Source organism: Sciurus carolinensis, chromosome 8, assembly GCF_902686445.1.
Source record: "Sciurus carolinensis chromosome 8, mSciCar1.2, whole genome shotgun sequence".
In the NCBI taxonomy this organism is placed as follows: domain Eukaryota; kingdom Metazoa; phylum Chordata; class Mammalia; order Rodentia; family Sciuridae; genus Sciurus; species Sciurus carolinensis.
The window spans coordinates 118,632,164-118,659,445 of record NC_062220.1 but is presented as its reverse complement, the minus strand read 5'-3'; the positions used below and the strand labels follow the sequence as shown (position 1 = coordinate 118,659,445).

Sequence of the window (27,282 nt, the reverse complement as noted above, 5' to 3'; positions counted from 1 at the left end):
TTTTTCACCTTTAGTCTGTGGGTATCTTTTTCTATGAGATGAGTTTCTTGAAGGCAGCATATTGTTGGGTCTCTCTGTTAATCCAATTTGCCATACTATGTTTTTGATTGATGAGTTTAGGCAAAATTAACATTCATGGTCATTATTGAGATCTGATTTGTATTCCTGGTCATTTTGGCTTATTTTTGGTTTTTAACTTGACTTGGTTTCTCATTTGATTGACTTTTCCTTTAGGGTAGCTCTTCCCATTACTGACTTATATTGTTATTTTTCATTTCCTCCTCATGGAATATTTTGCTGAGAATGTTGTGTAGTGCAGCTCTCTATTTGTAAATTCTTTTAGCTTTTGTTTATCATGGAAGAATTTTATTTCATCATCATCTGAAAGTAAGTTTTGCTGGATATAAGATTCTTGGTTGCCATCCATTTCCTTTGAGAGCCTGAATAATGCTGTGTCAGGCCCTTCTAGATTTTAGGGGTTGGCCCAAGAAATCTGCTGATATCTGTATTGGTTCCCCCCGAATGTAATCTTTTTTTTTTTCTCCCAGGCTTTAAAATTCTCTCTTTATTTTGTATGTTAGTTATTTCCATTTTAATGTGACATGGTGTCGATCTGTTGTAATTTTGTATATTTGGTGTCCTGTAAGCCTCTTGTATTGGATTTTCCATTTCATTCTTCAGATTTCAGAATTTTTCTGATATTATTTCGTTGAATAGATTGTTCATTCCTTTAGTTTGTTTCTCTGTGCCTTCCTCAATCCCAATAATTCTTAAATTTGGTCTCTTCATGATATCTTAAAATTCTTGGACATTTTGTTCATGATTTCTTACCATCTTCTCTGGTCAAATTTGCTTTCAAGATTAAATATTTTGTCTTCGGTGTCTGAGGATCTGTCTTCCACGTGATCTAGTCTCTTGCTTTCTATTGAGTTTTTAATTTGGTTCATTGTTTCCTTCATTTCAAGAATTTCTGTTTTTTTTTTTAGAATACCTTTCTCTTTATTGAAATGCTCCTTTGCTTCCTGCATTTGCTCTTTTAACTAGTGATTGGTTCGATCATCCAATGCCTGCATTTGCTGTCTTATCTTGTTTGCTTCTCTGATCATTTTAATTATGTACATTCTGAACTCTCTTTCTGACATTTCTTCTGCCATGCTGTCATTGGATTTTATTGATGTAGCATCTAGGTTTGATTGGGACACTTTCTTCCCTTGTTTTCTCTTATTGCTCATGTATCTTCCCTTCTAGGAGTTCTAGGAGTGCAAATCTGAGGAATTGAATTTTCCCCCCTATAGACGTATAGTGTCCCTGAGGGTTTCCAATACACACACCTTGACGTGTGAGATCAATATTAGCAGCACACAATACAAATAATATGCATTCTTAACTCAATCAGTACATTTTAACATATTAACCATATTGTCTTAATAAACAGAGATTATGAGTTGAATTATTATTTACAGCATAGCCAATAGTTTTTCAATAAGTACCACAATTTCTAATGGTGGACAAAGAGGATGAGGAGGGTCATAGTATATACCATTAATGAGATAAGAAGTGGGTCTATAGAGGTACTATGTCATAGGAATAGTTCGAAGCAAAATTGAAGGAATTTGGTTGTTAGCATGTGTAAAGTGAGAAAGAGTCTCCAAGGAGACAGATAGACAAAAGAAAAATATAGAGAATGAGAAAAATATTAATAAAAGTAGGAATAATATTAGGAATAATAGGGATAATTGTAATATTACTACTAATAAAAAAAATTCTATAGTAAAACTATATAGTACTGTTCAAACCTGCTAGTCTTCAGTAGCCTGATGCCTGGGAGGAACTTGATAATGCAGTGACCCAAGAAGGGCAAGCAAAGGTCACTATTTAGCAGACAAGTGTGGTCAGGTATCACTGAGTAAAGAGTTCAGAGATCAGAAGTTCACAGGTTAGTTGCCAGTGGCAGCTCAGCCTTTGGTCACAATCCTTTGGTAATGATGGACACACATGTCTTGCCTTTGAACTTCAGTAGCCACTGCATCTAACACACCCCTGGGTTCAATAGGGTAGTCAAGGATTGATGTAGCTGGTGCCAGCGTGTAAGGGTATTGGTAGGGTGTGTAGATTAACCCAAGCTCAGGCCCTGGAGGGATTATAGCAGCAGTTGGATGAGGCCTTCCATTTAGCATATCAGTCATCTGTGTTTGTCTGATCAAAGGCATAATGGTAGGGCCAACTGTTGGGATGACAGACATAGGCCTAGTTATGATCCTAGAAGCAGCCTGGGCTGTTGCTGCAAGAGAAAAGCCAAGGGCTGATGATTTAATGTTGGCATCTCTCTAGGTGTCATTTGGAATCTCCATCCATCAGCTGCATCTTCTTCAGGCTGTTTTCTCCTCTGGTTGCAGGTACCAGTAGTGTCTTCACTTATTCAACTGCTCTCCTCAGTTTTATTTCTGCTCTGCTCTGAGCATCTTCCACAGTGATTCGCACATGGAAATCTTCATTCAGATGCTCCCAATTAGGCTTGCTCTATTTTGCTCCTCCTCCTTTTTATGTGTCATTAAGCCCCTGGCTGGTGCCATTATTATATATCCATTTTCTGCTTCAAGCTGTTTAGCTATAAGTCCTCTGGGTCCAAATATCTTCCCTGTGCTAATTTCTTCTTCCAGCAGCCTCTGGAGGTGGTTGGAGATTCTGCAGAATTTGGACAGGTTGCTAAAGTTCTTTTCGTCATTCATCATCTCCATCATCAGGTAATCTGTTATTACCATTTCCCTGATCACATGGACCAAACTCCACACTCTGCAGCTCACTCAGCCTGCCACCTTGGGGCCGGTGCCAGAGAGAAGAAATGGGCAAGGGTCATCCCGGGCCAGTGACCTCTCAGGAGTCAACATCCATCTCCGTGTGGCCAGTATATATGTGTGACATTGGAAATTGACAATTGGGTATGTATTCGGAGGTGAGAGTGTGTGACCTTATTTCACAGTAGTATGCTAATAGAAGAACTGGTGATAGTTGTCATAAGCTTGTTTTTAGGTCAAGACCCCCTAGCAAATCCCAGTGTAGACCATGGGAATTTGGGAACAGTAGTGTTACCTGCTGTACAAAATTACACACCTTTTGAAAAATAGCTCATGGTGCAAACCCAGGTAATTGTAGCTACAAAATAACATCAGTCATCCCTTGAATATGAGGCCAGAACTGTGTGATTGACCAGTCATGAGGTTAGACAGCTCAGCAGTGGACACTGCATGGTGGATATTTTGCATCTTGGAAGGAGCCATAGCAGGGCTCAATCTCAGTACTCTACAGTGGCAGGTGGTCCTGCCACATGTCTCCAATTTTCCAGTATCAGACACTCTCCCAGTATTCACACATATGTCCCATAGCTGGAGATGAGGCTTTGGGCACAAGGGGAACCAAAAACTCCTGCTACCTGACAGGTCAGTCCAGCAACATCTAATAATAATACAAAGAATGCTCATTGTCCATTCAGCATATACTAATCTCATTAAAGTTAAAAAAACATACATGTTTATTTTAATAATATGTTATATAATCAGCTGTATCAAAATAGTGTCATTTCCACAAGTAATTAATGAGAACTTATTTATGATATATTTTACACTCCTTTTCTCCTGTTGTTTCTTTGAAATATGTGTTATACATTTACATTACACGTCAATTTAGACAGTAAGGTTTTCTCAGAAAATTTTGATCTGTTTTTTATTTTCTCATTCACGTTTTTTTAAGGTAGATTTACTTAACCAAATTGACTGAAGCATGCTTGCTAATTTTCCAAACACTAAATTGTTAACAGAAATAATATGCATCCTTTGATATTCACAGTCACATATATAAAATGACTCCTATTTATTAGATTGAATTGACTTTGAAGGGAAAGTATGTTTGTTTCAAAATTACTGCTTGACCAAGTCTCTTATGAAATCCAGAACTTAAGTAGTATACTATCACACTTCTAAATCTAAATGGTATAATTTTTAAAATTTTTATTCCTTCTTTTTAGATATACATGACAGTAGAGTATATTTGGACATATTATTTATACATGAAGTATAACTTCCCATTCTTTTAGTTATACATGATGTGGAGTTATACTGGTTGTGTATTCATATATGAAGATAGGAAAGTTATGTAAATAATATATGTTAGGGGTATAAAAGTGCTGTTCTTTCACTGTTCAAGGTTATAAGCTCCTGCTTTTATTCACAGTTATGTTCATAAAAATGCAGTGTTTATCAGTGAAAACACTTGGTCTTTGTATTTTGGGGTTTCACTTATTCTGCTTAGTATGACAAAATGCATGCTACTTTCATGTATTACTAATGAAAAAAATTAAAAATAGAAAATAGAAAAAATAAAGAAACTCTCAAACAAACAAAAGAAGTCCAATATTGGTTTTAGGTGACTGCTCTTTGTATTTTTGGAGTTAAGTTTTTTAGTTCTTTGTATATCCTGGAGATTAATGATCTATCTGAGGTGCAGGTTGTAAAGATTTTCTCCCATTCTTGAGGCTCTCTGTTCACATTCTTGATTGTTTCCTTTGCTGTAGAGAAGCTTTTTAGTTTGATACCATCCCATTTATTGATTCTTGATTTTACTTGTATTGCTTTAGGAGTCTTATTGAGGAAGTCAGTTCCTACGCTGGCCTGGTGGAGAGTTGGGCCTCCTTTGTCTTCTAGTAGTCACAGATTCTCTGATCGAATGTCTAAGTCCTTGGTCCACTTTGAGTTGAGTTTTGTGCAGGTAGAGAGATAGTGGTTCAATTTCATACTACTACTTATGGATTTCCAGTTTTCCAAAGCACCATTTGTTGAAGAGGCTGTTGTTTTTCCAAAGTATGTTTATGGTGTCTTTGTCTAATCTGAGATACCTGTATTTATGTGGGTATAACTCTGTGTCTTCTAGTCTGGTTCCATTGGTCTTCATGTGTGTTTTGGTGCCAGTACCATGCTGGTTTTGTTACTGTAGCTCTATACTATAATAAAATGTCTGGTAATGTGATGCCTTCTGTGCTAAGGATTGCTTAGGCTATTCTGGACCTCTTGTTTTTCAAACGAATTTCATGACTGCCTTTTCTGTTTCTTTGAAGAATGTCACTGGAATTTTAATAGGAATTGCATTAAATCTGTATAATGCTTTTGGTAGTATGGCCATTTGACAATATGAATTCTGACTGTCCAAGAACATAGGAGATCTTTCCATTTTCTAATGTCTTCTTCAATTTCTTTCTGTAGTGTTCTGTTGTTTTCATTGTAGAAGTGTTTCACCTCTTTTGTAAGGTTGATTTCCAAATTATTTTTTAAGGCTATTTTGATAGTTTTCCTGATTTCTCTTTTAGCTGATTCATCATTGGTGTATAGGAACACAAGTGATTTATGAGTGTTAATTTTATATGCTGTAACTTTGTTGAATTCATTTGTGAGTTATAGAAGCTTTCTGGTGGAGTTGTATGGGTCTTTTAAATATATAATTATGTCATTGGCAAATAGGGTAGTTTGAGTTCTTCTTTTCCTATTAAATTCCCTTTAATTTATTTCTTCTTTCTAATTGCTCTGTCTAGAGTTTCCAGGACTATGTTGAATAGGACTAATGAAAGAGGGCATCCCTGTCTTGTTCCATTTTTTAGAGGGAATGTTTCAATATTCTCTATTTAGAATGATGTTGACCTTGGGTAGCTTTTACAATGTTGAGGTATGTTCCTACTATCCCTAGTTTTTCTAGTGTTTTGAACATGAATGGATGCTGTATTTTGTTAAATGCTATTTCTGCATCTATTGAGATGATCATGTGATTCCTGTTGTTTAGTCTACTGATGTGATTAATTACATTTATTGATTTCTGTATGTTGAACCAAACTTGCATCCTTGGATTTAACCCCACTTGATCATAGTGTACTATGTTTTTAATATGTTTTTGCATGTGATTTGCCAGAATTTTATTGAGAATTTTTGCACCTATGTTCCTGAGGGCTATTGGTCTGATGTTTTCTTTCCTTGATGTGTCTTTGTCTGATTTTGGTATCAGGATGATACTAGCTTCAAAGAATGAGTTTGGAAGGGTTCCCTCCTTTTCCAATTCATGAAATAATTGAAGGAGTACTGGTGTACATTCTGCTTTGAAGGTTTTGTAGAACTTGACTGAGAAGCCATCTGGTCCTGGGCTTTTCTTTGTTGGTAGGCTTTTGAAGGTGTCTTCAATTTCATTGCTTGAAATTGATCTGTTTAAATTTTCTAGGTCCTCTTGATTCCATTTGGGTAGGTAATATGGCTCTAGTAATTTGTTGATGTCTTCATGATTTTTTATTTTATTGGAGTATAGATGTTTAAAGTAGTTTCTGATTATCTTCTGTATTTCAGTGGTGTCCATGGTGATATTTCCTTTTTCATCTCGAAGTTTAATAATTTGACATTTCTCTCTTTTTCTCTTCATCAGCTTGGCTAAAGTTTTGTAAATTTTATTTATTTTTTTTCAAAGGACCAACGTTTTGTTTCATCAATTTTTTGAAATTTTTTTTGTTGTTGTTTCATTTTCATTAATTTCAGTTCTTATTTTAATTATTTCGTGTCTTCTGTTTTTGTTATTGATTTTTTCTTCTTTTTCTAGGGCTTTGAGATGTAAAGTTGGGTTATTTAATTGGCAACTTTCTATTCTTTTAAACAATATGCTCAGTGCAGTGAATTTTCCTCTCAGAACCATCTTCATAGTGTCCCAGAGATTTTGATAAGTTGTGTCACTTTTCTTATTTAACTTTCAGTATTATTTTTTACTTCATCCCTGATTTCTTCAGCTATCTGTTGATCATTCAATTGTATATTATTTAGTCTTCATGTGTTAGTGCAGCTTCTGTTTTTCATTTTATCATTGATTCCAATTTCATTCCCTCATGATCTAATAAAATTCATGATATTATCTCTATTTTTTTATTGCCAAGAGTTGCTTTGTGGCATAGGAGATCATATAATTTAGAGAAGGATCCATGTGCCAATCAGAAGAATGTGTTCCCTTATTGATAGATGAAATATTCTACATATGTCTGTTAAGTATAAATTATTAATTGTATTTTTTAGTTCTGTATCTTCTTTATTTAATTTCTGTTTGGCAGATCTATCAAGTGGAGAGAGAGGCATGTTAAAGTCACCAGTATTATTCTTTTGTGGTCTATATGATTCTTGAAATGGTGAAGTGTTTGATGTATGTACTGCTTCATTATTGGGCATCAATTTTTAAGATTGTTATGTCTTGGGCTGGGTATTGTGACTCAGTGGTAGAGCATGTGCCTCACATGCATGTGGGGCACTGGGTTTGATCCTCAGCACCACATAAATAAATAAAATAAATAAAAAGAAATGTATTGGATCCATCTACAACTAAAAATTTTTTTTAAAAGATTGTTATGTCTTATTGGTGTATTGTTCCCTTTTTCAGTATGAAATAAACGTCCTGGTCCCCTCTGATCTACTTTGTCTGAATTCTACTTTATCCAATATGAGTAGAGAGACCCTGCTTAAGAAATTCATGTGAATGACATGTTTCTCCAATTCTTTCACCTTTAATCTGTGGATATGTTTCCCTATGAGGTGAATCTCTAGGAGACAGCATATTGTTGGGTCTTGTTTTTTAATCCAATCTTCCTTCCTATGTCTTTTGATGTATGAGTTTAGATCATTGATATATTATGTTATTATTGTGATATGATTTGTATTCTCTATCACTTTGATTTATTTATGGATTTTAATTTGAATTAGTTTTTCCTTTGAGTTTTCCGTTAGTGTAGTTCCTCCCTTTGCTTTTTTTTACTTTTTTTTTTTTTTTGATACTGGGGAATGAACTTCAGGTACACTTAAAGCCTGAGCCACATCCCCAACCCTATTTTGTATTTCAGTCAAAGACAGTTTGCTTAGCACTTCACTTTTGCTGAGGTTGACTTTGAACTCGCCATTCTCCTGCCTCAGTTCTAGGCACTGGGATTACAGGCATAGACCACCGCACCTGACTTGGTTTTTACTTTTATTTTTCATTTCTTTTTTTAATTTTTTAATTTTTTTACAGACTTCATTTTGAGTCATTATACACAAATGGAATACATCATTTATCTCTATGGTTGCACACCATGTAGATTCATACCATTTGTGTAATCATACATGTACATAGGGCAATGATGTCTGTCCCATTCCATCGTTTTTCATACCTCCCTCTCATTTCCCTCTACATAAATTTCATCCATTCTTCTCTATCCCCCCAACTACCCACCCCCATTATATATCATCATCCACTTATCAGTGAAAACATTCAGTCTTTGGTTTTTCAGGATTGGCTTATTTCCCTTAGCATGATATTCTCCAATTCCATCCATTTATCTGCATATGCCATAATATTATTCTTCTTTATGGCTGAATAATATTCCACCAAGTATATATACCACAGTTTCTTTATCCATTCATCCATTGAAAGGCATTTAGGTTGGTTCCACAATCTAGCTATTGTAAATTGAGCTGCTATAAATATTGATGTGGCTGCGTTACTGTAGTATGCTAATTTTAAGTCCTTTGGGTATAAACCGAGGAGTGGGATAAGTGGGTCAAAAGGTGGGTCCATTCCAAGTTTTCTTAGGATTCTCCACACTGCTTTTCAGAGTGGCTGCACCAATTGGCAACTCCACCAGCAATGTAAAACTGCTATTTCCCCACTTCCACACCAACATCTATTATTGTTCCTGTTCTTCATAATAGCCATTCTAATTGGAGTAAGATAAAATCTTAGAGTTGTTTTAATTTGCATTTCTCTAACTATTAGAGATGTTGAACACTTTTTCATATATTTATTAATCACCTGTATGTCTTCTTTGAAAAGTGTCTGTTCAGTTCCTTGGTCCATTTATTGATTGGTTCTTTGTATTTTTGTTGTAAAGTTTTGTAAGTTCTTTATAAATTTTGGACATTAGTGCTCTATCTGAAGTGTGTGAGAGCTGGGGATATAGCTCAGTTGGTAGAGTGCCTGCCTTGCAAGCACAAAGCCCTGGGTTCAATCCCCAGCACCGCAAGAAGACAAAAAAAAAAAGTCCTTACTCTGAAGTGCGTGAGGGAAAGATTTTCTCCCACTCTGTGGGTTCTCTTTTCACACTATTGATTGTATCCTTTGGTGAAAAAAAGCTTTTTAGTTCGAATTCATCCCATTTATTGATTCTTGCTTTGATTTCTTGTGCTTTGGGAGTCTTGTTAAGGATGTGTGATCCTAAACCAACATGATGGAGATTTGGGCCTACTTTATCTTCTATTTGGTGCAGGGTCTCTGATCTAATTCCTAAGTCCTTTATGCATTTTGAGTTGAGTTTTGTGCAGGGTGAGAGATAGGGGTTTAATTTCATTTTATGGCATATACATTTCCAGTTTTCCCAGCACCATTAGTTGAAGAGGCTATATTTTCTTCATTATATATTTTTGGCAACTTTGTCTAGTTTGAGAAAACTTTATTTATTGGGGTTTGTCTCTGTGTCCTCTATTCTATACCATTGATCTACCTGTCTATTTTGGTGTCAATACCATGCTGTTTTTGTAACTATTGCTCTGTAGTATAGTTGGAGTTCTGGTATTATGATACCCCCTGCTCACTCTTCCTGCTGAGGATTGCTTTAGCTATTCTGGATCTCTTATTTTTCCTAGTGAATTTCATGATTGCTTGCTCTGTTTCTATGAGATACATCATTGGAATTTTAATTGGAATTACATTGAATTTGTATAGCACTTTTGGTAGTATGGCCATTTTGATAATATTAATTCTTCCTATCCAAGAACATGGGAGATATTTCCATCTTCTAAGGTTTTCTTTAATTTCTTTCTTTAGTGTTCTGTAGTTCTCATTGTAGAGGTCTTTCACCTCTTTTGTTAGATTGATTCCCAAGTATTTTTTTGAGGTTATTGTGAATTTATAAGTGATGAATCCTCTGAGGATTCATCACTTATAAATAAAAATGCATTAGATTTTCCAGCATTGATTTCATATCCTGCTACTTTACTGAATTCGTTTATGAGTTCTAGAAGTTTTCTGGTGGAATTTTTTGGTTCCTCTAAATATAGAATCATGTCCTCAGCAAATAGGGGTAGTTTGAGTCCTTCTTTTTCCTATTCGTATTCCTTTAATTACTTTGGTCCAATTGCTCTGGATAGAATTTCTAGGACAATGTTGAATAGAAGTGGTGAAAGAGGGCATCCCTGCCTTGTTCCAGTTTTTAGGAGGAATGCTTTCAGTTCTTCTCCATTTAAAGTGATGTTAGCCATGGACTTAGCATAGATAGCCTTTACAATGTTGAGATGTGTTCCTAGTATCCCTGTTTTTTTCTAGTGTTTTGAGCATGAAGCGGTGCTGTATTTTATCAAATTCTTTTTCTGCCTCTATTGAAATAATCATATGATTCTTAACTTTAAGTCTACTGATGTGATGAATTGCATTTATTGATTTCCAGATGTTGAACCAACCTTGCATCATTGGGATACACCCCACTTGATCAGGGTGCACTATATTTTGAATATGTTTTTGTATGCAATTTGCCAGAATTTTGATAAAATTTTTGCGTCTATATTCATCACGGATATTGGTCTAAAGTTTTCTTTCCTTCATGCGTCTGTTTGCAGTTTTGGTATCAGAGTGATACCAGCTTCATAGAATGAGTTTGGAAGGGATCCCTCCTTTTCTATTTCCTGGAATACTTTAAGGAATACTGGTACTAGTTCTTCTTTAAAGGACTTGTAGAATTTGACTGACAATTCATCTGGTCCTGGGATTTTCTTGGTTGGTAAGCTTTTGATGACTTCTTCTGTTTCAGTGCTTGAAATTGATGTTTAAATTGTGTACATCTTCCTGATTCAGTTTGGGAGGATCATATGTCTCTAAAACTTTTTCAATGTCTTCAATATTTTCTATTTTGTTGGAGCTTAGATTTTCAAAGTAGCTTCTAATTATGCATTTCAATGGTGTCTGTCATGATCTTTCATTTTTCATCACAAATTCTAGTAATTTGAGTTTCTCTCTCCTTCTCTTCATTAGTGTGACTAAGGGTTTATCAATTTTGTTTACTTTTTCAAAGAACAACACTTTTTGTCAATTTTTTAATTGTTTCTCTTGATTCAATTTCATTGATTTCAGCTCTGATTTAATTATTTCCTGTCTTCTACTATTTTTGGTGTTGATCTGTGCTTTCTTCTCTTTGAGTTGTAATGTTAGGTCATTTAGTTGTTGACTTTTTATTTTTTAATGTATGAGCTCAATGCAAAAAACTTTCCTCTTAGTACTGCTTTCAAAGTGTCCCTGAGATTTTGATATGGTGTGTCATTGTTCTCATTTACCTCTAAGAATTTCTTTTTATCTCTTTCCTGATATCTTCTGTTATCATTGCATCATTCAAAAGCATATCATTTAATCTCCAGGTGTAGTTGTAGTTTTGTTTTTTATTTTATCATTGATTTCTAATTGCATTTCTTTATGGTCTGATAGAATACAAGGTAGTATCTCTATTATTTTGTATTTACTAGTGGCTTCTCTGTGGCATAGCATATGGTATGTTTTGGAGAAGGATCCATGAGCTGCTGAGAAGAAAGTGTATTTGCTCAATGATGGATGAAATACTCTGTATATGTCCAGTAAATCTATATCATTGGTTGTATTCTTTAGTTCCATAGTTTCTTTGTTCATCTGATGTTTGGAGGATCTATCTATCCAGTGGTGAGAGCAGTGTGTTCAAGTCATCCACTATTATTGTGTTTTGGTTTACTTGATTCTTCAAATTGAGAAGGGCTTGTTTGATGTACATAGATGCTCCATTGTTTGGGACATAAATATTTAAAATCATTATGTCTTACTGGTTTATGGTTCCCTGGAGCAGTATGAAATATTCTTCTTTATCCCTTCTGACTAACTTAGGTTTGAAGTCCACTTTATCTGATATGAGGATGGAGACCCCTGCTTTTTTACTGGGTCCATGTGCATGGTATGTTTTTCCCCGTCCTTTCACCTTTAGTTTGTGGATGTCTTTTTCTATGAGATGACGCTTTCAAAGGCAGCATATTGTTGGGTGTTTCTTTTTAATCCAATCTGCCAGTCTATGTCCTTTGATTAATGAGTTTAGGCCATTATCATTCAGGGTTATTATTGTGATATGATTTGTATTCCTGGACATTTTGGCTTATTTTTGGTTTGTAACTTGACTTAGTTTCTCCTTTGATTGACTTTTCCTTAGGTAGTTCCTTCCCTTGCTGACTTGTATTGTCGTTTTTCACTTCCTCCTCATGAAATATTTTGCTAAGAATGTTCTGTAATGTTCTAGTTGTGAATTCTTTTAGTTTTTGTTTATCATGTCAGATTTTTGTTTCATCTTCAAATCTGAAGCTTAATTTTACAGGGTATAGTATTCTTGGTTGATGTCCATTTTCTTACAGATCTTGATATAAATTATTCCATGACTTCCTAGCCTTAAGGGTCTGGGTTGAGAAATCAGCTGAGATCTGTATTGGTTTCCCTTTAAAAGTAATCTCTGTATTGGTTTCCCTTTAAATGTGATCTCTCATTTTTCTCTGAAAGTCTTTAAAATTCTATCCTTATTCTGTATCTTGGGCATTTTCATAATAATGTAATTTGGTATCCATCAGTTGTAATTTTGTATATTTGGGGTCCTATAAGTCTCCTGTATTTGGTTTTCCATTTCTTTCTTCAGATATGGGAAATTTTCAAATATTATTTCATTGAAAAGAGTGTGCATTCCTTTGGATATATCTATACTGATAAATCTTAAGTGTGTTCTTTTCATGGTACTCATATTTCTTGGAAGCTTTGTTCACGTTCATTTAACATCATTTACCCATAGTCCACTTTACTTACTAGAAGACATATTTTGTCTTCATTGCCAAAAATTCTGTCCTCCAATTGGTCTAGTCTTCTGGTAGTACCTTCCAATGAATTTTTTTTATTATTGTATACAAATGGGATACATGTTGTTTCTCCATTTGTACATGGAGTCAAGGCATACCATTTGTGTAATCATACATTTACTTAGGGCAATCATGTTTGATTCATTATTTTTTTCCCTTCCCCCCCACCCCTCCCACCCCTCTTTTCCCTCTATACAGTCCTTCTTTCCTTCATTCTTACCACACTCCTTATCCCTAACCCTAAACCTAATGCTAACCCCTCCACCCCCCAATATATGTCCTCATCCGCTTAGCAGCGAGATCATTTGTCCTTTAGTTTTTTGAGATTGGCTTATCTCACTTAGCATGATATTTTCCAATTTCATCCATTTGCCTGCAAAAGCCATAATTTTTTCATTCTTCAAGGTGTAGTAATATTCCATTGTATATACATGCCACAGTTTCTTTATCCATTCATCAACTGAAGGGCTTCTAGGTTGGTTCCACAATCTGGCTACTGTGAACTGAGCAGCTATGAACATTAATGTGGCTGTATCTCTGTAATATGCTGATTTTAAGTCCTTTGGGTATAGGCCAAGGAGTGGGATAGCTGGGTCAAATGGTGGTTCCATTCCACGTTTTCTAAGGAGTCTCCACATTGCTTTCCTGAGTGGCTGCACTAATTTGCAGCCCCACCAGCAATGTATGAGTGTACCTTTCTCCCCACATCCTCGCCAACACCTGTTGTTGCTTGTATTCTTGATAATCGCCATTCTGATTGGGGTGAGATGGAATCTTAGGGTGGTTTTGATTTGCATTTCTCTTATTACTAGAGATGTTGAACAATTTTCCATATGTTTGTTGATTGCTTCTAGATCTTTTTAGTTTGAATCTATCCCAGTTATTGATTCTTGCCTTTATTTCTTGTGCTATGGGAGTCCTGTTGAGGAAGTCTGGTCCTAAGCCGACATGTTGAAGCTCTGGACCTACTTTTTCTTCTATAAGACGCACGGTCTCTGGTCTGATTCCGAGGTCCTTAATCCATTTTGAGTTTAGTTTCGTGCATGGTGAGAGATATGGGTTTAGTTTCATTCTGTTGCATATGGATCTCCAATTCTCCCAGCACCATTTGTTGAAGAGGCTATCTTTTCTCCATTGCATACTTTTGGCCCCTTTGTCTAGTATGAGAAAATTGTATTTATTTGAGTTTGTGTCCGTGTCCGTGTCCTCTATTCTGTACCATTGATCCACCTTTTTTATTTTGGTACCAATACCATGCCGATTTTGTTACTATTGCTTTGTAGTAGAGTTGAAGATCTGGTATAACGATACCCCCTGCTTCACTCTTTCTGCCAAGGATTTCTTTAGGTATTCTGGGTTTTTTATTCTTCCAAATGAAGTTCATAATTGCTTGCTCTATTTCTGTAAGGTACATCATTGGGATTTTAATTGGAATTGCATTGAATCTGTATAGCATTTTTGGTAGTATGGCCATTTTGACAATATTAATTCTTCCTATCCAAGAACATGGGAGATCTTTCCATCTTCTAAGGTTTTCTTGAATTTCTTTCTTTAGTGTTCTGTAGTTCTCATTGTAGAGGACTTTCACCTCTTTTGTGAGATTGATTCCCAAGTATTTTATTTTTTGCGATGCTATTGTGAATGTGGTAGTTCTCCTAATTTCTCTTTCTGAAGATTCATCACTTATGTATAAAAATGCCTTAGATTTATGAGCATTAATCTTATATCCTGCTACTTTACTGAATTCATTCATGAGATCTAAAAGTTTTCTGGTGGAATTTCCTGGTTCCTCTAAGTATATAATCATATCATCAGCAAATAGGGATAGTTTGAGTTCTTCTTTTCCTATTCGTATACCTTTAATTTCTTTGGTCTGTCTAATTGCTCTGGCTAGAGTTTCAAGGATGATATTGAAAAGAAGTGGTGGAAGAGGGCATCCCTGCCTTGTTCTTGTTTTAGGGGGAATGCTTTCAATTTTTCACCATTTATAATGATATTAGCCATGGGCTTAGCATAGATGGCCTTTACAATGTTAAGTAAGGTTCCCACTATCCCTATTTTTTCTAGTGTTTTGACCATGAAGGGGTGCTGCATTTTATGAAATGCTTTTTCTGCATCTATTGAAATACTCATGTGATTCTTGACTTTAAGTCTATTGATATGGTGAATTACATTTATTGATTTCCTGATGTTGAACCAACCTTGCATCCCTGGGATGAAACCCACTTGATCATGGTGCACTGTCTTTTTAATATGCTTTTGTATGCGATTTGCTAAAATTTTGTTAAGAACTTTTGCGTCGATATTCATTTAGGATATTGGTCTGAAATTTTCTTTCCTCAATGTGTCTCTGACTAGTTTAGCTATCAGGGTAATATTGGATTCATAGAATGAGTTTTTGAGGGTTCCCTCCTCTTCTATTTTATGGAATACTTTGAGAAGTGTTGGAATGAGCCCTTCTTTAAAGGTTTTGTAGAACTCGGCTGAGAACCCATCTGGTCCCGGACTTTTCTTTGCTGGTAGGCTTTTGATGACTTCTTCTATTTCATTACTTGAAATTGGTCTATTTAAATTGTGTATGTCCTCCTCATTCAGTTTAGGCAATTCATATGTCTCTAGAAACCTGTTGATGTCTTCGAAATTTTCTATTTTGTTGAAGTATAGATTTTCAAAATAGCTTCTAATTATGTTTTGTATTTCAGTCGTGTCTGTTGTGATATTTCCTTGTTCATTCCAAATTTTAGTGATTTGGGTTTTCCCTCGTCTTCTCTTTGTTAGTGTGGCCAAAGATTTATCAATTTTGTTTATTTTATCGAAGAACCAACTATTTATTTTGTCAATTTTTTGTATTGTTTCTTTTGTTTCAATTTCGTTGATTTCAGCTGTGAGTTTAACTATTTCCTGTCTTTTACTAAGTTTGGTGTTGGTCTGTTCTTCTTTTTCTAGGGCTTTGAGCTGTAGTATTAGGTCGTTTATTTGTTGAGTTTTACTTCTTTTATTAAATGCGCTCCATGAAATAAATTTTCCTCTAAGTACTGCTTTCATAGTGTCCCAGAGATTTTGATATGATGTTTCTTTGTTCTCATTTACTTCTAAGTATTTTTTAATTTCCTTCCTAATATCTTCTGTTATCCATTCATCATATAATAGCATATTGTTTAATCTACAGGTTGTTGAGTAGTTTCTGTTTTTTACTCTTTCATTTATTTCTAACTTCATACCATTATGATCTGATAGAATACAAGGTAGTGTCTCTATCTTCTTGTATTTGCTAACATTAGCTTTGTGGCATAATATATGATCTATTTTAGAGAAGGACCCATGTGCTGCTGAGAAGAAAGTGTATTTGCTCTTGGTTGGATGGTATATTCTATAAATGTCTGTTAAGTCTAAATTCTTGATTGTGTTATTGAGATCTATGATTTCTTTGTTCAATTTTTGTTTGGAAGATCTGTTCAGTGGTGAGAGAGGCGTGTTAAAATCACCTAGTATTATTGTGTTATGGTCTATTTGGTTTGTAAAATTGAGAAGGATTTGTTTGACATACATGGATGAGACACTGTTTGGGGCATAGATATTTATGAATATTATATCTTGCTGACTTATGCTTCCCTTAAGCAGTATGAAATGTCCTTCTTTATCACTTCTGATTAACATTGGCTTGACGTCCACATTATCTGAAATGAGGATGGATACTCCAGCTTTTTTGCTGAGTCCATGTGCATGGTATGTTTTTCCCCATTCTTTCACCCTTAGTCTATGGGTATCTCTTTCTATGGGGTGAGTGTCTTGCAGGCAACATATTGATGGATCTTTCTTTTTAATCCAATCTGCCAGTCTATGTCTTTTGATTGATGAATTCAGGCCATTAACATTCATGGTTGTTATTGAGATATGATTTGTATTCCCGATCATTTGGTTCATTTTTTAAATTTTATTTGTTTATTTATTCACTCATTTTTCTGACACAACTTGGTTCCTCCTTTATTTCACAGTTCCTTTAGGATAATTACTTCCTTTGCTGATTTGCTTCTTTGTTTTTTATCTCTTCTGCATGAAATATTTTGCTGAGAATGTTATGTAATGCTGGCTTTCTTTTTGTAAATTCTTTTAGCTTTTGTTTATCATGGAATGATTTTATTTCATCGTCAAATCTGAAGGTAAGTTTTGCTGGGTATAAGATTTTCGGTTGGCATCCATTTTCTTTCAGAGCTTCAAAAATGTTATTCCAGGCCCTTCTAGCTTTTAGGGTCTGGATTGAAAAATCTGCTGATATCCGTATTGGTTTCCCCCTGAATGTAATTTGGTTCTTTTCTCTCACAGCCTTTAAAATTCTGTCTTTATTTTGTATATTAGGTATTTTCATTATAATGTGCCTTGGTGTGGGTCTGACTAATTTTGTATATTTGGAGTCCTATAAGCATCTTGAACTTGATTTTCCATTTAATTCTTCACATTTGGGTTATTTTCTGATATTATTTGATTGAACAGATTGTTCATTCTTTTGGTTTGTTTCTCTAAGCCTTCCTCAATCCCAATAATTCTCAAATTTGCCTTTTTCATGATATCCCATAGTTCTTGGAGATTCTGTTCATGATCTCTTACCATCTTCTCGGTGTGCTCAACTTTGTTTTCAAGTTTAAGTATTTTGTCTTCAATATCTTAGGTTCTGTCTTCCAGGTGTTCTATCCTATTGGTTATGCTTTCTATGGAGTTCTTAATTTGGTTTATTGTTTCCTTCATTTCAAGGATTTCTGTTTGGTTTTTTTTCAATATCTCTAACTCTTCATTGAAGTGATCTTTTGCTTCCTGTATTTGCTCTTTTAACTGTCGATTGGTGCGATCATTCAATGTCTCCATTTGCTCTTTCATCTCATCATTCAATTCCTGCATTTGCTCTTTCATCTAATCGTTTGTTTCCCTGATCATTTTAATTATGTACATTCTGAATTCCCTTTCTGTCATTTCTTCTGCCATGCTGTCATTGGATTTTATTGATGTAACATCTAGATTTGTTTGGGGCATATTCTTCCCTTGTTTTCTCATATTGTTCAGGAATCAGTGGGTCATTAAGATATTGCAGATTTCCTCCATTGACTTAATAATGTCCCTGAAGATTGCTAGTATATCACCTCTTATCCTACAGTAGTCTACAGTCTTGGAGGAAGTTGATAATGCGGTGCTCCACAAGGAAGCTGCCTCTCTAGGGGTGGTGACCCTCAGGTGGGGTATATTCCCTGCTAGTGGGCAGAGGTGCCTCCACTTGTTGACCAATGGTCATCCAAAGTGGAACTAGGCTGGGGGCTGAGGCAAGGCCTGTTTGTGCCTGTGTCTCTGGTTTTACCGTCCTTGTGGGAAAACCTCACCCGGCAGGGAAGACTCACCCGGTGGGGCAGTCTCACTGGTCAGTTCCCCTCCTAGAGGTTCCCCTCAATCTACAACTACCACCTGGGCTGGGCTGTCTTCCTCTGCAACGTTCCCAGGGGCCCGGACCTACCTCCTGGGCCTGGGAGCCTCACCCTTCGCAGACGAGTCTCCTTAGGCTGCCTCTCCTCAGAGAATCTGCCCGCAGTCCTGGAATCTTTGCTCCACCCATAGGCTTGTCTCTGTGCGGCTCTTCCAGCAAGAAGCCGCCTAGGTCCTGGGAACCTGCTCTGTGCCTAATCGCCTGGCTATGTGGCCCCTCCTCTGAGCTGCCACCTGGAATCCTGTACAATAGCTCCGAGTCCCAGAGACATGCCACACACCTCTTCCTCTGGACAGCCTCCCAGTGTTCCGACGCAGTCACTAGGAGTCCAAGCAACTCACATCGTGTCTCCTCTTGCTGCCAACTGCCCATAGCCCTAGGCAGTCACTCCAAGTCCAAGTGACCCGCCCTGTTCCTCCTCCTTCTCGGGGTAGCCCCCCAGGTGTTCAGGAGCAGTGGCTCAGAGACCAAGTGACCCACTGTGCTCCTCCTACAGGCAGGCCACTGGTGTTCACGAATGGTCGCTTTGAGTCCACCACTCACCTCTCGCCTCATCCTCTGGCAAACACCTGTAGCTCTGATACAGTCACTCCTAGACCAAGCGACCCACCGCACTTCTCCTCTTCCTCCAGGCAACCACCCGGCGTTCAGAAGCAATCGCTCTGAGTCCAAACAGCTCGCCATGCAGCTCCTCCTCTGGCAACCGCCTGTAGCTCTGATGCAGTCACTCCTAGTCCAAGTGACCCGCCGCGCTTCTCCTCTTCCTCCGGGCAACCCCCCGGTGTTCAGAAGCGATCGCTCTTAGTCCAAACAGCTCGCCACGCAGCTCCTCCTCCAGCAGCCGCCCTGGAGACCCAGTGGTTGCTCTGAGTCCAAGCGCTGTGCTGAGCAGCCACCTCTATAATTTTCCCAGTGGTCCGTGTTTACCACTCCAGTGGGGGGAGGGGCGTCTCGCCGGGCAACTCTACTTCACAAAGTTCCCTGCATTCCGGGGCTACCGCCCCATCCAGGATGCCTCCCCAATGGGAGAGACTCACCTGGCGGCTTTGAGTTGGTCCCAAGTCTCTCACTATCTCCTCTTTTGAATCCTGCGTCCTGGAGCAACATGAAATGCAGCCGCCCTCTAGTCCACCATCTTGAATCCTGCAAGAACCAATTTTTAATTTTGTCAATATTTCAATTGCTTCATTTGTTTCAATTTCATTGATTTCAGCTTTGATTTTAACTATTTCCTGTGTTCTACTCTTGTTCTTTTTCGAAGTCTTTGATCTGTAATGTTAGGTCATTTATATGTTGACTTTTTCTTCTTTTATTGAATATGCTCCATGAAATGAATTTTCCTCTGAGTACTGCTTTCAGTGTTTCAGAGATTTTGATATGTTGTATCTTTGTTCTCATTTACCTCTAAGAATTTTTTTTTAATTCACCCCTGAGCCCATAGAGGCTCCGTCCAGTCCCAGGACTGCTTGGAATCATGGGCTGGGGATACAAACAAAAAACTCACCTCTGACCACTAGCACAACAATGTCCTGTCCTCATATCCTTCCTTCTATGGTTTATAGTTCAAGGTTGTATACATAGCTGTGCCATTCATTCTGGGGAGATTTCCTTTGTCAACTGCTTGATCTTGAGGGAGAGAATGGACTGTGTACTTATTACAACTCACTTGGAAACAAATCCTAATAATACCATTTTTCACTATGGAAATTCAGTCACTATTAACCATGGAGGGCTGTGTCGTCAGAGGAGTCAACTCTGGGCAATAGATTTTCAGGAATGGCCTGAAGCAGAGAATGCCTTAGTTACTATTTATTTCTCAGTTTCCCTGGACATGAGTTTCTTAGGTACAATAGTAAAGATGACACATGTGGCCTCAGTCCTCAACACCAGGCACACTCACTACAGGATGGCAGTGATAATGAGAGAGGGAGGAGCATGTGATATTCCCAGAGGGACACACACAAACACATGTACCACCACCACCACCTCCATGCAGAATGATGAAAGGTGCTGGATCTACTGCCCCCTATTGCAGAATATATGCACACAGGATATAAATATCAGAGTGCCCCAAAGTGGCTTTGGGTACAGGAACCAGATGAAGGAAATGCACCGCCCTTGGTATTCGGTTCCATGAAATGGCTGGGATGGAAGACTGGGCCTCCATGCTCCAGCTTCTCCCCAGCAGCATCTGCAGGTCCTTTACTCCCTTTGCAATGCCTACTTCTCTCCTACCACTCTCACTGTTCCCTCAACTCTATGGTCTCCCTCCCTCTCTCTCTGCTCCAAGGCTCCATTCCCTATACCAAGTTCCTGTTCCCAGGAGCAAACTCCCAACACCCTGACTCCTGTCTGTCTCTGAGATCAGTCCACAGTCATACTTCTGAGGTGAACACTTGAGAATGAGACCTTGGAGTCTCCTAAGACTCAGCTGCCCCTATTAGAAGTGGCCTTGAAACTCCTGTCACCCACCTGCTCATGAGAGAGGGAAGCTGGCAATAATGTAGAGAGAACCAGCAGGAACCAGGCCAGCCATGCTCAGCACAGCTCAGTACAGCAGAGCAGATTCACAATTTCCCTCAGGTTCTCCAACCTAACCTGGGCTTAGCCCCCAACCTGAACACTGTATTGGACTCCCAGTGACAGTCCTGGCATGATAGGAGGCAGTGATTGACTATGTGGGACACAAGCCCTGGGGCTTAGTTGACACTCATCTTTTCACCTCCCTTTTCTTTCCCTACAGGGACTAGGACCTGAATTCAGGGTGCTGTGTCATCTCTCCATGACAATACTGATCTCTTCTCCTGGGCAACTGAATGTCATCCGTACCTGATCTCAAATGGGGGCAGCTATACAAACATTACGACATAAGTTTTTCAAATATAAATGATAGAAAGCAATGAAACTGTCTTATTTATTGTGGTAATAGTGAGAGGTTCAAGGTCTTAGATCTTGTCCTTCCTCAAAGGAAATCCAAGGAAATGGGATCCACATGCATTGTGATTTATCCATCTTTGGCACAGGCCTCTCTGGGTCTGAAAAGCAGGAGATGTCTAGTTTTATCAAAGAGCAGCTGAGGCTGGTTTATAAATCCTTCCCCATGAACTCTGAGGTTCATGATGAAATAAAAACATGAGCAATAGAAATTGTGATGAGTGATGTTGATATTGACCATGTAGGGACCCGACTGAACATTACTAGATAAACACCCTGGTGTCCTCCTGACTCTGCAGCAGCTCTCATTCCATAGGGAAGCACCAGTCTTGGCTGCAAATACACAGGAGACTGGCTCAATAGACAGCATCCCACATGTTTCTTGTAACTTTTCTCTATCTTAAGAAGATCTCAGAAGCAAGCCCTCTCTCCATTCCCTACAGAAAACAAACCACAAGGAATGGAAATTCCACCCTGATACGGAGTCAGAGAATTAGCCTGCTGCCGACTGTACCCCATGGATGCCATTTCTCTGTGCTGTTTGGTAGGGCAAGGTATGTGCAGCAAGCACAGAATGAGGCTGGATGCCCTAAACACACTCGCTTAGATGATATGTGCTTTATAGTCACCGGGAGGTGGGAGATACTGCTCCTAGGCTCCTTCACTAGAAAGTGGAGGTAAAGCTACTTTTGGGAACAGCCAGAAAGAGGCTGGGGCAGCAAAAGTTGAGGATAAGAGGAATGCCCAACAGGGGGTCAAAAACTGTCTCCAGGTCCCTGCCTGAACTGCAGTGACCACATTCTGATGTTCATACTCAAAATGGCTTCAGCCTGAAAACATTGGGGACCTTACCTGGGAAATGCCCTGGAAGAGCCTGTGAGTCACTGGGGAGACAACACCAAGGTCCCTCTAGGTGGGAGTTCCATGTGAGCAGATGGCACTTGTACCTGTGTCCTTCACCCAGGACAGCTGTCAGAGTGTCCTGCCCAATCACAGAGCATCTTCTCTTATTGTCCAGCAGTAGTGCCAGAACTAACCCCTCTACCCTGGGCACTTACAGAGATGTCTGCACCCTCCGCCCTGCCTCTCATTCCATTTCCAGGCAGATCTGCCCTGAGGGCTGCAGTCTCTGTGCTTACCTGTAGTCTCAGGTGGAGACACGGGACATGCAGGACCTTGTCTTTGCCTAGAGTAAACAAACTCCTTTGGGACACTCTGCAGAGTGAAGCAGATAATCTCCTGCCTCAGGCCACATTCTGGTTATCAGCTCAGTGACAGAATCCTCCTCAGTGGAGAAAACCTGACCACTGGCTCTCCTGAGCTCAGCCCTGTTCAAACCTACTATATCACTGATGACCTTTACAGAGATCAAGTTGCCTGAAATGTGTTTCTTAGGCAGGTATGATTTTGGGACATTTTAAGAAGATTATGTCAACTTTGATGCAAAAATCAGAGAGGTGGGGGGACAGAGAATGACCCACATATCATTGCGAGTTCACCTTGTGAAGGGAAATGACCTAGAAAGGGAACAAACATATGTTTAAATGAGACTAGAAACAGTGAAGAATCCAAAAAGCAAATGGATGTTTCCCACAGGAACTACTAAATATAAAACTGGGGGATAATTAAAACAATTATCAGGACATCAGTGTGTTGGGGGACAGCTTCCTGCAGCCTAAGTGGTGTGATTGGAGCCAGGAAGACAGGGAGAAAATGGGGCATAAATAGATAAGAGTATTTAAAGAACCGATGGACAAAAATATTTCACAATTGGGGAAAACCTGAACTCAACAAGAAAATAACTCAAGAAAATCAATACCAGGAAACATAAAGAAAATGGTGCCACCACATGTGTTGTCACTTGATTGAAACAGCAGTGAAGGGACACTTGGAGCTTAATGATAGGAGCAGATTGTTTATCAGAAACAGGAGAAGAAGAAGGCAGGGGAGCAACACCTTTACAATATGAAATGAAAAAAATCTGACAACCTGGAATTCTTTACCCAGGGATACTATCTTCCAAAAATTAAGGCAAAATGAAAATTTCACAGACATGAAAATTCAGTTTCATCCAGGCATAGACACAGGCATGCCTGTAATTCCAGTGACTCAGGAGACTGAGGCAAGAGGATTGAAAATTTCAGGAGACTCTCAGAAATTTCTTGAGACCCTCAACAGCTCAGTGAAACCCTGTCTCAAAATAAAAAGTAAAAATGAAGGAGTTGTGTTTCAGAGGCAAAACACTCTTCTGATCAATTTTTCCCAAATTCACATGTAGTCTCTCACTTACAGCAATACTATGGAATCCCTCATAGAAGGAAATGACATAATGCAGAAAAGTGCATTTACATAAAATAATGGAAAATCATCAGATGAAAAGTGATAATTCTGAATCATTTTATCGTCTATAAACAATCATTGAAGAAAATTAATGAAAATATATATTTGGGTTAGACTGTATTAAATGGAAATTATGAAACAAGTAGCACAAAAGCAGAGAGAATGAAGAATATTTTATGAAGTTCTAATTTATATATAAAGTATCACTTTAAGGTGGATATTGTTCAGCTATATATATGGACTGTAAGATGTAGAGCACCATCAAAATAAAGCTATTTTAACACAAAAAAGATACAGATAATAAGCTTTATTAATCAGATTTTGCCATGGAAATAGAATTAATAAGTGACATAGCAGACGTAAGATAAGGTAGATATAGATAGATTGACAGATGACAGGGAGTAGATGTAGGATAAAATATGTAAATAGAGATTATAGCTATAGATAAAATGTTTGTGTGTAGTATTTCCTTGTTATTTTTAGGAATTAATAAAGACAGAAAAAAGAAACATGAATATATTTAGCACAGATGCATTTTTATAAAATATTTGCAATGCGTGTGTCATGGAATCTAAAGATGCAGAACTTAACATATTGAGGGTCAAATGCAGGGAGATATGTACATATATATTACATGTAGTCCTGTATCCCTTAGCATTAGAGGTAAATACTTAGAGATTCATCATTAGGCAATTTCATCATCTTGGACATCATGCAGTATACTAAACACAAATGTACATGGTACAGCCTGCTATACACCAAGGATATATGGAATTTGTGTGATCGTTGGTGCCATATATGATATATTCTAACATTATATGTATTATAAAATTTACAGAAAATATATATTGAAGCCTATTGCTTCTAGGATCATGAATAAAGCAACATAATTCAATCCAGCACAAGAGAAATGAAACAATCAAGAGACTGCAGAGTCCCTCATGGTGCAAGGGGCAGTGCAGCAGTCTCACAATCTAATGAGACTGGGTATACACGAGAGGTGTCAGGCTGTTGTAAGCATAGCACAACTCATATGGCTTTACACTAAACATTTTTATAATTAGAAGGTGTACACTCTGATTAACAATGAGAATCACAGTATGAAAATACACAGAAAATATCATAGTTATGTTATCATTGTCAAATATTATTACTGTACAAAATTGTGTGATTCTTTCACATAACTGACAGCACAGCAGCATTGTTTACGGCATTATTACCATAAATATGAGTAATGTGTTACCCTTCAACCTTAGTATAAAATGAAATAACAATGTGATAAGAATTTTGAAGCTCCACTGTATCTTATGAAACCTGCACTACATATTCAGTCTACAATAACCGAAACATAATTATAGCAGTGCAAGACTGGGTAGATATAATAGATCTGTACATACATAAACAGACACACATACAGAGAGAGACAACTATTCATTGAATCAGTTTAAATGATTGTTGTAGATGGTAAGATCAAAAACTGCTGGGCAGTCTGCCGCCTGATAATTCAGTAAGAGGTAAGGTCCAAGTCTTGAGTCTCAGTTCAGCAGGACAGTACTTTGGAAATGTACTTTTCCAAAAGTATTTGCTCTAAAGGACTTTGACTTGGCATGAGACCCTGGGGACTTCATAGAGGACAACCTGCTTTACTCAGTGATAACTAATTAAATGTTAATCACATATGAAAAACAACTTCAATCAACATCTATACAGGATTTGAACAAAATCAATGTGGGAAGGTGGCCTAGCCAATCCAAAAATCAACCATCACTTTAGTTAGTGAATAGATGAAAGGCAACACTTTCTTAAAAAGAATCAAAGTGAAGTGGTGAAAAATAAAAATAAAAACATTGAACATAAGGAGAAAATAGAAAATGAAGAGACATATTGTACATTTAAACAAATTATATTATGAATTATTTATAAGTGATTAAATGTCACTACTAAAAGACATATATGGTTAGACTGAACTTTGCATCAAGATTCAACCATATATGTTGCTTACAAGAAACCCAATTTGAATTTTAAAAACACAAAAATCAGTCCAAACTGAGGAAAATTTTCCTCTCACAGAGACAAACCCATATACCTATAGCCATCTGATATTTGTCAAACGTGCTAAAAATATACCTTGGAAAAAAGACATGCTTTTAAATAAATGATGCTGGGAAAATGGAGAGCTATATGTAGCAAAATGAAGTTAGACCCCTGTCCCACACCCAGCACAAAATTCAAATTGAAATGGATCAAAGACTTAGGAATTAGAACAGAAACTTTACAACTGCTAAAAGAAAACACGGGGTCAAAACACCATCATATAGATGCTGGTACCAACTTCCTTAACAGGACCCCAAAGGCAGAAGAAATAAAACCAAGAGTCAATAAGCAAGATGCCATCAAAGTAAAAAGTGTTCTGCAGCAAAGGAAACAATAAAGAACATGAAGAGGGAGCCGAAGAAAGGAGAGAAAATCTTGGCCAACGGTTTGCCTAATGGGGGATTAACATTTCGAATATACAAAGAACTCCAAAAAACGTAGCTCCAAAAAACAAATAGTCAATTAATGAATGGGTAAACGAACTACACAGAAATTTCTCAAAAGAAGAAACACAAATATCCAATAAATATAAGACAAAATGTTCAACATCTCTAGCAATTAGGGAAATGCAAATAAAAACTATACTAAGATTTCATGTCACTCCAGTCACAATGCAATGATCAAGAACATGGGCGGTGGTTGCGGCGCCATTTGTCTCTACCCGCAGGTCCCTGAGGTCTGGAGTTCCAGGCTGGTACTGTGGACCTCGCCGCCCGCACCAGCATTTGGCCCATTAGCCTGCGGCATGTGGCCTGGCCGCCTGCAGACCTTGCCTCCCTGGCCACCAGCGCCATGGCGCCCGGGTGAGTGCAGCTGCCTGCGGCTGCAGCCAATGAAAAAGACCTGAGCCGGGCTGAGCCTGGCGTGAAGGTGCAGGGCGCTGTGTTCACCCAGCTTCTGGGCACCGGTCCCCATGGGCCCACCGAGGGAGGGCTGGGAGTCTTCAGGAGGCGACAGTAGCCCTCGCTGGGCGGTTACCCTTTGCCCCTATGCTGCCTGCCTGTGACGTCCCTGCCCCAGGGAGAGGGCTGTGGGCATTCAGCAAGGGAGGAGGAGCTAGTTAACCTGGGGCCTCCCTGGGCGTCTGGGAGACCCACTGAGCCTAAGGACTCAGCAGCCCCAGGGTCCATTGTCCAGGGGGTTGCTTGCATTGCAGGTGCCGCTTTTAAGCGAGCAAGGCTGCACCTCATACATGCATGTGTGCATAAATATTTTCAGGAATGACTTAAGTGTACTTAGGAGCAATAAGGGGTGGACACGTTGCACAACCTCAGTGCATTAGAGTCACTCTGATGCCGAAGAGGGTCAGGGTTCCCCTTGGGCCTTGGACCAGAGTCACCTGTTACATTCTGCCCCTGGTGTTAAGGTGTGTGAATTGGGGTCTGTGACCTTTGAGGATGTGGCTGTGATTTTCACCCAGAAGGAGGGGGTAGCTGGACCCAACTCAGAGAACCTTGTAACAGGAGGTGATGCTGGAAAACTGTGGGCTCTTGGTTTCCCTGGGGTATCCTC

At 38.2% G+C, this 27,282-nt stretch overlaps 3 protein-coding genes and 2 pseudogenes across 11 annotated transcripts in view; 1 reads left to right on the top strand and 4 right to left on the bottom strand.

Moving 5' to 3' along the window:
* Positions 1-27,282, bottom strand: part of LOC124991706 (immunoglobulin lambda-1 light chain-like) — a 1,192,366-nt gene that overhangs the window by 820,220 nt on the left and 344,864 nt on the right. The gene's annotated exons all lie outside the window — the stretch shown is intronic.
* Positions 1-27,282, bottom strand: part of LOC124991707 (immunoglobulin lambda-1 light chain-like) — a 1,154,667-nt gene that overhangs the window by 824,679 nt on the left and 302,706 nt on the right. The window lies entirely within an intron of this gene.
* LOC124991709 (immunoglobulin lambda-1 light chain-like) overlaps positions 1-27,282 on the bottom strand; it is a 981,515-nt gene that overhangs the window by 829,194 nt on the left and 125,039 nt on the right. The window lies entirely within an intron of this gene.
* Positions 1-27,282, top strand: part of LOC124990491 (zinc finger protein 264-like) — a 264,954-nt pseudogene that overhangs the window by 229,609 nt on the left and 8,063 nt on the right.
* LOC124990492 (protein quaking-like) lies at positions 1,938-26,685 on the bottom strand (annotated as a pseudogene).